Source organism: Palaemon carinicauda, unplaced genomic scaffold, assembly GCF_036898095.1.
Source record: "Palaemon carinicauda isolate YSFRI2023 unplaced genomic scaffold, ASM3689809v2 scaffold1358, whole genome shotgun sequence".
Classification (NCBI taxonomy): Eukaryota; Metazoa; Arthropoda; class Malacostraca; order Decapoda; family Palaemonidae; genus Palaemon; species Palaemon carinicauda.
The window spans coordinates 28,073-40,040 of record NW_027168880.1 but is presented as its reverse complement, the minus strand read 5'-3'; the positions used below and the strand labels follow the sequence as shown (position 1 = coordinate 40,040).

The following is an 11,968-nucleotide window of genomic DNA, read 5'->3' as shown; positions in this document are numbered from 1 at the left end:
GAAGAGTTCGAGAATCAACGGCGAATCCCGAGTTGATTCTACTTTTTTTTTTTTTATCAGGGATATTCTTTGTCGGGTTTCACACTATTCGGTAGTTGGAAGGATTATATTACTGCCGAGAAGATTAGGGATGACAGCCTCTTCTTGATTATGAATCGAATCATCGTTTGGGGCAGAAAAGAATACACATCACGTTCATTCAGTTTTAGCGCTACGAAAACCATTTTTTGTCTCGTCAAATATATTCGAGGTTGACTAGTTTTCATTCATTTTTTTCCTTTGCATTCTTTTTTTTCTTTTTCTTTTCAAAAGTTACTTTCAATGACAAATTTTCGTTGTTGACACTTTTTTTTTTCTTATTGTGAATACGTTTATTGTAAGAGAAATTTATAAGACTCACAACGTTATTGAAATAGAAAAATTGTCATATGAAACTATAATTACGATAAAAAACCGGAATCTGCTTATTCGAGAGGTATTTTCTCTTTTATAACCTTCAACATAAAGAGTTGTGAAAAAACGCTGCAAGTTTCGTAACATTTCTATGTAACTTAGTGCTTAAATTGACAGTTTTGGTGTTAGTGAAGACGTGGCTTTCCGAGAGCTCTGATTGTGCATTTGATATAACAGGATATAAACAGGGCAACACAAATAGGGATAACTTTGGTGGAGGAGTTAAAGATTTTTTTATGATGAAATGTTAAACATAAGAGGTTGTTAAAGATTTTAACTTTGTCAATGATATTATGGAGGTCTTTATATCTTATTTTTCGGTGCTACTTTTCGTAATAATGGCGGTCATTATATTTTATTTAATAGCTGCTAAATTTCGGTAACTTATTTTTGTGTTTGTTGCTGCACTGGTGTTGATGCTGCACTTTTTAAAGGATTTTGTTTTTTGTCAAGTGGTCAATAAATTCCCTATCCATGATAAGATTATGGTAACAGACGATTTTTAATCAAATCTTTTGAATACACTAGTAGTGCCATAGCCTTTGAGTTCTCTTGTTTAAGGGTACACTCAACCACACTATTTTATCTTATTTCGCTCCCTATTGCTTTGTTAAAGCTTTTATAGTTTATATAAGAGATATTTCAATGTTGTTACTCTTATCAATACATTTTATTTTTCTTTTTTCCTTTCCTTGCTGGGCTATTATCCCTGTTGGAGCCCCTGGGCTTATAGCATCCTGCTTTTCCAACTAGGTTTGTAGCTTAGCAAGTAATAATAATAATAATAATAATAATAATAATAATAATTAACTTATATATATTGATGTATTTTCAACCAGTATGCCAAGTCATGGATATTTTCCTGTCTTTGCATCCCCTACTAAGTTTAACGAGTCTAACCATATAACATAATTTTCTTTGATTAATATTAAACACCTGGTCTAACTTTAAAATGGGGACTACTCATTCATCAGGTGTTGTGCTATTTTCTTTGACAGACCATTTCCCAGTATATGCTTGAAAATTGTAAAACTACTGAAAGGACTATAAAGTCTAGACTTGATGTAACTACTATCCATATGTTTATTAACTGTGTCTAACTCATGTTTCCGACAGATATTTCTAACACATACTGTAATGTTTCTTTCAACGAGTTCTTCCATAGATTGCTGGAGTGTTATGATTCTGCTTTCACCATTTAAAGAAAGAGGGTAAGGAGTCTAGTTAGGCCTCTGTGGGTAACACCTGAACTAAAGAGGTGTTACGACCTGTGTAGGCCGTAGTTCTGGTTCTTTAAACTTTAATTTTTAAAGGAGTCTTAGGCAGTACATTATTTATGTAACTCAGTGAACTGAGGTAAGACAGAACAAAAACACTGGAAAAATCTAACAACATTTATTACAATACACTTAAATAAATTCAACCTTGTATCAGGAGTAACATAAAGCTCCTAAGACAAACACCGATGGGTTAACAAAAATGACCTGAAGGACTAATATACCGAGTCCTCTAAATACACAAGGTTATCCTATATCTAATAATCTTAACCCTAACATAGAAAAATTAACAGATCAAAAGTAAGGCTCATATTAAGCCGGGCCCACAAATATCAACAAACCACTACCCTATTACTAAACAGATAGGCATAAGGAAGACAGGAGAAATGAAAAGGCAGAAAACCTTAAAATTACCTACCTACACACAAACATTAAAGGCTAAACCAAATACCAAATTATATAACTTAACACGAGACAGCATACCAAGACACATACCACATTAAACTAAATGCATAAATACTTAGATACATTCACAAAAGAATTATGCTGAGTCATAATCTATAGATACATGTAAATAACCCAACACTGTATTAACTATCTGTGAAATAACTCAACAGTACTTATCCATACATGGATTAGACGACAGAGAGGGGATGAACGTTCATCAGCATCAGAGGGAGTATCATTAACACCAGGAAAACGGACTGGGCATATCCATAACGATAATGAAAAGATCGTAACTTTACCTGGGTAATGACTCCCTACGTTCCTCCTCACGGACCCTTGGTCCAGAGACGAGCAGCGTAACAGATGTGATGACACTCTTGGATCACGGCAATAGTACCTCCAACAGTGCCGGGACGGAACGACGGCACCGTCTTCCCGCAGGATCCTCAGGCGGGGAAAATAACGCCAAGCGAAGGTCGCAAGTGACACATACACTTGCAGGATGTAACAAGCGAGGTGGCTATCGCAGGTGACAAAACCCCTGCATACGTGGTCCGTGATCCAACGAAGTGTACAATTTACCGCGGGTGGCTCAAAGACACCAGCGAAATAATCCTCCAAAGGCACAATTCCTTATGAGGGAATAAAAGAGGCGTCTACCGATGGCTGCTGAATTAGGATACACGTCTGTGATCAAGGTACGGTCCGAACTGTTCATTCCAGGCAGCAGTAGTCTCGTCCACGGCTCTCATTAAACACCAAACACTCGGAAAAAAAAATAAAAGAGTTAATGGCCATTCACTAATTAACGAAGAAGGAGGAGCGAAGGTTATCACCGAACTCATATGAAAAGGGCAGTTAACATTTACTCCTGCCGAAGACCGAATTTATTTATAAACAATGAAATAACCTTAATTAACATAAGAGGTGCATAAGGAAAAAGTAAAAGTTTTCCACTTTCATGAAGCGTGGGTTGGTACATAAGCTATAGTTTAATATGTACAAAAATGTAATGATTTAGGTTGCAAATAAAATCAAAATGAGGTATCTTATGAGTAAGTTTTACATCAATACCCTACTTGGCCTTGGTGTAAAGGAATATGTGTGGGTGGTAATGATGGAGGAAGGGACAGTTATCAATGGTCCCCAAAAAACAAATTCTTTTGCTATTTTTTTCATGAATATTGTTTCACGTCTTACCAAGAATCTACCCCTTGTTATAAATCTTGCGTGTTTTGATGATATTTGTCGAATTTATCACACATTCTTCTTGGCTCCATCAGATGAGGGCGAGGTGACCAATATTGCAATCAATGGCAGGAAAAGGAAACAGCCTAATTGACATTAAACCCTGTGTACTCCTAATAGTTGAAAATACTGTTGGAAGTACCATTGTGCACTTACAAACATGAGCATTGCTCAAGGCTTGTACCCTGATCTCCATTGGGTTGGTCGGGTTATGCCAGTCAGGAGATGTAACAGAAACTAGTAACTATAGACCCATTACAACGTAACAACTATAAATATTTTTGCTAATCCCCCCTGACACTTGCACGAATTTGTGGCACGACTTGAGTCATGCCAATGCGCAAACTAGTCGTAAACTGGCGTGAATTGTACGTAAAGCCGTTGTGACATCGTGGGATGTCGTGACGAGAATTTTGAAATGTTCAAAATTTTGGTCACGAAAAAATTTCGCGATCGGGTCATGAACTATGGGCAATCTGTTCGGGAACTCCTCGTGACTTCATCGGGACGATGTGGGAGGATGTGTGCCAGTGCGTAGCAATGTGTGCCATGCCCCGACTGTCACAAATTGCCACGAATAGTTCACAAACAGCTCACGTCGTGTTCACGAGGAGTTGACGACATGTTCATGAATATGCACGCGTCGCAGCGTGTCCGTACCTTCCCACTGATATGGTCACGTGTACTTCACGCATTGATGGCCCGAGTGGTTCACGACTAGTTTACGCACTTCACAACTAGTTTACACACTTCACGAACAGTTTGCGGATGGCATGAGCAGTTCACAATCAGTTCACGAACAGTTCACGAGCAGTTCACAATCAGTTCACGAATAGTTCACGAGCAGTTCACGATACTGCGCAACAGTGGCGCTCACGTCGGTGTGGCGGTATATATAGAGATTCCTGGACACTGCTCGCCATTCCAGAGGTCACCAGCGAAGAGACAACATGCTTAAAACCAAGCTGACAAAAGGAAGAGGGAGAAGGCCAGAAGCTAACAGGCCAGAGGCGGAGACCGCTGATAGAGATAATTCTCCTCAGTCATCTATATCAAGTCTTGATATCGTGATTCCGGATCCAATCGAACGCCAGAGACAGCCATCCAATGAGGATGAGGCTAACAGATAGCAGAAGAAGCGGGTCCGGGTGTCCAAGAAAGAAATCCCTGAATACCGCTGGACAGAAGAGGCCGAGTTTAGGTTGGCCGACCTTGTGAAGGAGAACCCCCAGCTGTATGACAAGAAGCACAAGGAGTGGCTCAACGTGGTGGCCAAGAACAGCCGGTGGGACCGACTTGGAGAGCAGCTGGAGCCTCCTGCCAATGGTGCCCAATGCAAGAAGCATTATGAGAACTTGAGAACCAGGGTGGGGAAGATTATGAAGAAGGAGAAGAAGAGGGGAGCTGGCCAGCCCTAAAGGAGTGCCCGTGACGACCAGATCATGGAGACCTGGAGTTTCCTGATACAACACATCGTCCGGGGAGAGAGTTCCCAGTGAGCAGTTTGTTGTCCCAGAGTCAGCTGCAGTGACGGTCAGCGACGGAGACAATGATGAAGTGAGGTCCACAGGTTCCCACAGCCAAGCATCTACTAGCACCGGGAAGGGCAAGGGCAAGAGCAAGCGGTCCAGCCCACTAACAACACAGACAGTCACCACAACTGCCGACACCTGGGTGACCCACAGTGACCTCAGTAATGTAGTGCAAGAGGTGAGAATCCCAATGTCTACATGCAGATTGTATTCCAGTTTCATCCATTGCTTTTGACATGGCATGTACAATATGTTGCATTGAAATGCTGTACTAAATAGTTACAATGTTTGTATGCTTCAGATCATCTCCAAAGCAGAATCCTTGGCGCCCACCTACTCGTACACTGGCCAGCACAAGATCATAAACGATTTCTTGTGCCTGCTGGAAGGCAACATGCATGCCATCCCGGAGGACTACTGGCATGAATTCCAGATAGAATGCCTCAACCTTGTACACCGCTACAGGCAGCGGCGTCAGCTCTTCCAGCAGCCACATCAACAACTACTCATGACCTGGCCATGCCCACAGCAGCAGAAACCTTGACAGCCCCCTCCTCAGCAGAAGTTCTGGCATCAACCTCAACCAGCAACCTTGCAGGCACCGCCAGAGCAGCAGCAGCAGCAGCCCCAGCAGCAACCTCCAGCCAGTCTGCCATCACACATGATGCCACCCCAGTCACTACAGTCTTCAGGCCAGTGCTCCTGGCCCCGTACCACGGAGTGGCAACCAGAGATTCCACCTGCACCGTCAGCCACGCTTGTCCAGGCTCCTTCACCAACAACTTCAGTATCGTCAGCCACCCTTGTCCAGGCTCCTTCACCAACACCTTCAGTGTCGTCATTGTCAGCCACATTCAAGACACCTGTGACACCACTCGGTTTCCCGGTCTTGACCACGGATTCTGCCGAGAACAACCTAGAAGAGGGCATGTCACCCTCATCCTCCTACACCTCTAAGGAACTCAACACACCACCAGTCCATCGGGTATCCCCACGCAGCAGTGCCACTACCAGCAAGGACACTGACTGAGATGACACACTTCTAAATATTTGTAAATAATTGGACTGTGATACTTGTACATATTTGATGTTTGCTGTTTTTATCTTAATAAAATGCTTTCTTATTTCAAAACACTTGTTTTTTTCTTTAACCTTTAAATAAAGTGAAAGAAAAACAGAAACTAAAAGAAAAAAAAATAAACTAAAAAGAAAAAAAGAAACAAAAAATAAAGGGCAACAAAAGCACACGAAAAATAAAAGTTTCTTTTATTTGAAAAATGGAACAACTGTGGATGCAGCTCATGGAGCTACTTCTAGCAAGGACACTGACTGAAATGAGATACTTCTAAATATTTGTAAATAATTGGACTGTGATACTTGTCCATATTTGATGTTTGCTGTTTTCATGTTAATAAAATGCTTTCTTATTTCAAAACACTTGTTTTTCTCTTTAAGCTTAAAATAAAGTGAAAGAAAAACGGAAACGAAACAAAACAAAACAAAATAAACAATAAAAGAAAAGAAAAAGAAACCAAAAAATAAAGGGCAACGAAAACACACACGAAAAAAAAAACTTTTCTTTTATTTCAAAAATGGAGCAACTGTGGATGAAGTTCAAGGAGCTACTACCATTCTTTCTTACCAATGGACAGCACCAGCAGGGGACATGTTGTAATGTGAAAGGTAGTCTCGTTGATCCTTTGCATCCTTCTGGGTATTATGGCCGGTTAAAGAGAGCAGCCCCTGCAGTTGTCGCTCAGTCCTCCATCCACCAGGGATCAGATCATGTGTGTCCGGATCTTCTGAAATTGCGTGTGGATATCTGATGAGGATGAGGTTGTGCAGGACACAGGCGCACATGGTAATCTGGTTGATGGTGTCGGGGTGCTGATGCATGGTCGTCTAAACGAAAAAGTAGACAGGTAAAGGTGGCTCACCCTCCGAAATTCTTTTGCAGAGTTCACATGTTTGTGTAAATCCAGTCCACCAAGGAAGTACAAGTTTTTATTTTTGTTTTTCGTTATATTTTTCTCTTATGGAAATAGCTTTACATATTGAAATATAACAGATCACTCTGTACTGGAAGAAAATCCTTCATGGAAAAAAAAGTTAGGATATATTATTTTTTACCAGTAAGACACGCTGAGAGAGTTAGATAAGGGGAAAGAAATATGAAATGAGAGGTAAAGGAATCGGCCATAATGAGATTTTTATCTCTGCTCGGGAGAAATCTCAGAATAGAGATTTTAGATTAATCATCGCCTCATTAGGATTAATTACGGAAATAAGCGTCCTACTCATTACAGTGACTCGCTTGATTAATGGTGAGCAACAGAAGTTTGATAAATCATATCGTAATTCTATTAGATAGATGGAGCAGACAGACAAACACACACAGACAGTGAGGGTTGGAGTGGCCGGGAGATTGCTGTGCTTACCACTGCTAACTTGTGCATCCGGGAAATCTAAAGCGGATATGTAAGATAACTTCTTCCGTATGTATTGAAAACGGGACTTGCTAAAATTGGCTCCATGGTATTTTCTCTTTTGGGTTTTCCCTTGGTTTGCATTTTATACGTTGCATATCATATTCTCTTCACGACATATGTATATTGTATATGAGTGTATACACACACACACACACACACACACATATATATATATATATATATATATATATATATATATATATATATATATATATATATATATAGCACTTAACAATTACATTAGTTATGATGTTAAACTTGGCACGTTACATTTATGAAGAGGTTGTTGATTATAACTTTAAGAAATGTCAATACGCTTGTTTGTTTCTTTTAAAAGCAATTTCCCAGAATATCCAGAATACCACTAGGAGCATCTCCAATCAATACTTCCCTAGTTAGAGTATTCAAGCGAAGAGGACCACCCAACAAACAGGAAACTAATTGAAACAGTCTGCACGAAAAGGAATACTTCTTTTGTAACATGCTCACGGGCAGCAGGTTATCCTGATTTAAAAAGGACTCTATGTTTCTTGTGTTGTGCTATTCCTGGGTTGTGTGTTAATAAATGTATTGATGGTCAACATTGGTGTTTCCTTCATTCATCCGTCTTCATGCAACACTTGGTAGCAGAGCATTACGTTATCCACGGAAACATCACAGCCCAGGAGGGCCCAGCAGATTGCAGCACAACCCTGAAATCATCGAGTCACAAATACCAGGTCTGTCAACATTCCTCTTCTTTAGTTTCGTGCCAGTTAGGTGTGCAATGAATCTTGTTAGCATTTTGACAGTAAATACGTAGAAATTTTCAGTGTACGAACTATTTGATAGTTGGTCTTTGCTTGAAGGCAAGAGATATATAGAACTATTTTTACTTGAAGGCAAAAGATATATAGCATAATGAGTGAGGAAGACGTCAGAGACAATAGTGATAGGGATATTCCTGAAAATCCAATGCCAAGGAGTATAGGGCGAAATGTTAGCTGTGAATATTCTTCACCATACAAGGATATGAGGAAGTTCAAGGGTACACGAAGGGAAGTGGGATGTGACTTAGAAGAATGGGTGGATAGATTGGATGGGGATATTGAAAATATTCATGATATGTTTGAATTCATGTATGACGAGCATCAGGTATTAGCTAATGAACTAGATGATGTCAGGAAAAAGAGGTTGCAAAAGAAAGAAGTAAGAGATTATCAGTATACATTAAACAGAATCAGAGATGAATATGATGAAAAATTTGAAATAATGGAGGCCAAGCTCACATCAAATTACAAACATGAAATAGAGGTTCAGTTAAACAAGGTAATGAGTAGATGTGAGGAAAAATGTAAACTTTTAGAGAACGAGTGGAAGATACGAGTACAAGTACTCGAAAGTAAAATCTCGGAAATGGACAGGAAAATATTCGTATCAAATTTGATGAATAGTAAATCAAATAATGTTATCTGTGAGGAGGAAAGAAAAAATGAAAACACTCAAATCCAATTCACACGACCTGGACCACAGCTAGAAATATTTTCTGGTAAAGATAGCGCTAGAAGAGAAATAAAGAGGTGGCTGGAACAAGTAGACTACTGTGCAAGTCAGCTGAGTTTTAATGGAACAGAAAAAATATTATTTGCTTGTCAAAGTTTACGAGATCCTGCATTAACTCGTATTAAGGCTGCGAAGCCTGAAACCATGAAGGAATTAGGAAATATATTGATGGATACTTATGGAAAACGCTTGGATGAATTTGATAAAAGGAGAGAATTGTGGAGTGCAAGACAAGGCGAGAACGAAAGTGTGTGGGAATTTGTTGATAGAATTCATGAATTAGACGAGGATGTGCAAGAGAGCTGTCAAAGGGAGGCCGCAGAGAGAGAGAGAGAACAAAGTGCACAGTTTTCGTGAAGGGGATGAGAAACAAGCATCTAGCAGCAGAGTTAAGGAAAAAATTGTGTGACAAAACATTGATCATCCTCGAAGAGGCTGGAAAGTTTGTTAATGATAGATTGAAAGATTTTGATTCAAGGGAAGAAGAACAGCGAAGTTTTGAAAGTAGGGAAGTTCTCTATTGTTGGCTCTGTAAAAGGCAAGGTCACATAGCTCGAAACTGTAACGCTGACAGAATAATTAATAAACCTTCAAATAATAAAATGTACGAAGTTGAAAATGGTCATAGTACTCAACAAGGGTATGCAAAAAGAATTTAATAAATTTGAAGGTAAATGCTGGAAATGTGGCTTAAGATGTCATCCTTTTTTTAGGTGTTTAGATAATCCAGCCATGTATCATGAGCAAAGAAACTTTTATGATCGTTCAGTCTCTGGTAAGGATAAAGGGGAAAATGTAGTTAGGGAAATTCATTGTGATGAAGAGACAACCGAACAGGGAAACTGGCAAAGCCGGGCGTATTAATTAGCGTCCGGCCTAATGAAGAACCACTTAACAGTAAGGGAAAGGAAATGGAAGTCGTTGGCCTTGTCCGTTCATTGTGCAGTGAAAATCAAAACAATGGAGAATTACATAGGAGAGGCGAGACCCTTAATCTGATGGTGAGAATTGGTGATGTTAGTGTTCTAGGATTATTAGATTCTGGGGCTAACTGTAGCTTGATATCAGAAAGATGGTACAATAGATTCCTGAAACCCAAAAATGTGAATCTCTACAGTGACAGTAATTACATATACGACATAGCTGGAAATGAATTGAGCATTTTAGGATAATGTAGTTGTAAATATAAATGTTAATGACATTTGTGTAGAGAAATGTGTACTTTACGTTAAAAAGGATCAAGGGGTGAGGGGTCTAGGAATTAATACAAAACAAGAATGTCTGCTAGGTATGAATATTTTAATGTTTTTATTCAAGGAATGGGGACTATCACATTTATTTGAAGATGGAATCGACTGCGGAGGTCAAAAGATAAAAAATGAACAGTTAGATTGTTGCATGCGAAGGGTAGCTCAAAACCTCAAAGTTTGGGCAGACGATGAGAAATTAGGTTATGCAATTTGTGTACCTACACAAAATAGGGAAATCCGTGGTCGAAGTAGGAAGGTAATCAAAGTATTTATTGATAAACTGAAGAATGTTCCTAGGGAGAATATTTTGTTAGAAGGCATTGTAAGTGAAAAAATTGACGATCTACAGCCAGGTGTACATATCATTCCTAGTTTTACAGCTATTGAATGGGGTGTAGGTTTTGTTTGTTTAGCAAATTGGAATGAGGATGAAATAACAATAGAAGCAAATGGAAGGATTGCGGAAGCAACTTTAGCCGTAGTAGAAAACAAAGAGACTTGTTCAGATAATAAGATATTAACAAAAAGAGAATTAAGGGATTTTAGGAAAGCACTAGGAATACAGGTTAATGAAAACATAAATGAAGAGGCCTTATGTAAAGTGGAAGAGCTTATTCATAGGTATAGAGACTGTTTTGAGCTTCATGAAGAGGACTTGGGTACAGCAAAGGGATGGGAACACGAAATAAAACTAACAAATGAAACTCCCATTAAACTGCCATACAGGCGAATTGCCCCTGCCTTAATACCAGAGGCCAAAGAACTGTTAGAGGATCTGACAAGAAGAGGAGTTATTGAGGAAAGTAAAAGCCCTTATGCTGCACCAATAGTTTTGGTAAAAAAGAAAGGAGGGGGGCTTAGGTTAACTATTGATTATCGGAAGTTGAATAAGATAACTATTAAGGACGCTTTTCCTCTACCGAGAATATCTGAAAGTCTGGACGTATTAGAAGGGGGAAACTTCTTTTCTACGTTTGATTTGGCACAAGGTTATCATCAGATTCTATTAAAAAAAGACGATAGGCATAAGACAGATAGTTTATTGCGAACACTGGATGAAGAGAAAAAGCAAAAAAGGCCTTTATATCTGCAGTCACTAATCTCAATTTATAACTCAACCCCTCATTCAGTAACAGGATATTCTCCTTATTTTTTGTTATTTGGTAGAGAACCAAAATTAAGTATTGACTGTTGGGACCCTGATTTAGATATTGGAGGGACACAAAGAGATAAGGAATAGATTAAAAAGCAATTGAAGATACAGAGAGAAGCATGGGAAATGGCAGGGCATAACACTCTTAAAAACTGGACATCGAAAGCAAAGGGCAGGTTGCAACAGTCGGGGGATAATGAATTAAAGGTAGGGCAAATGGTTTTGATAAGAGAAAACCATGTAATTAGGAGAACAAAGTTACAGGATAGGTTTAAGAGTGAGGAATGGGTCATTGAAAAAATATTAGATGACAAATGTGGCCTGTTTAGAATACGACCAGTTGGGTATGAATCTAATATAAAGTAATACACAGAGCCAATATCAGACCATTAAAGTCTTGTAGAGTAAATACTAATAATTCAACCGCTAGAATTGCCGATGAAGATGAGGTGGAAATGCCTGATATGGAAGAGGTCTTGAGGAAATTTGGTATTGATACCGATAAAATATATGGGAATAGAGAAGAACGAGAAACATTGCCTTCACTTAGTATAAGTAATGATAAAGAAAACAAAGG

At 39.1% G+C, this 11,968-nt stretch overlaps 1 pseudogene; it reads left to right on the top strand.

Moving 5' to 3' along the window:
- The first annotated feature begins 570 nt into the window (after nucleotides 1–570).
- On the top strand, nucleotides 571–5,987 carry LOC137635516 (uncharacterized; annotated as a pseudogene).
- The last annotated feature ends 5,981 nt before the right edge of the window (nucleotides 5,988–11,968 follow it).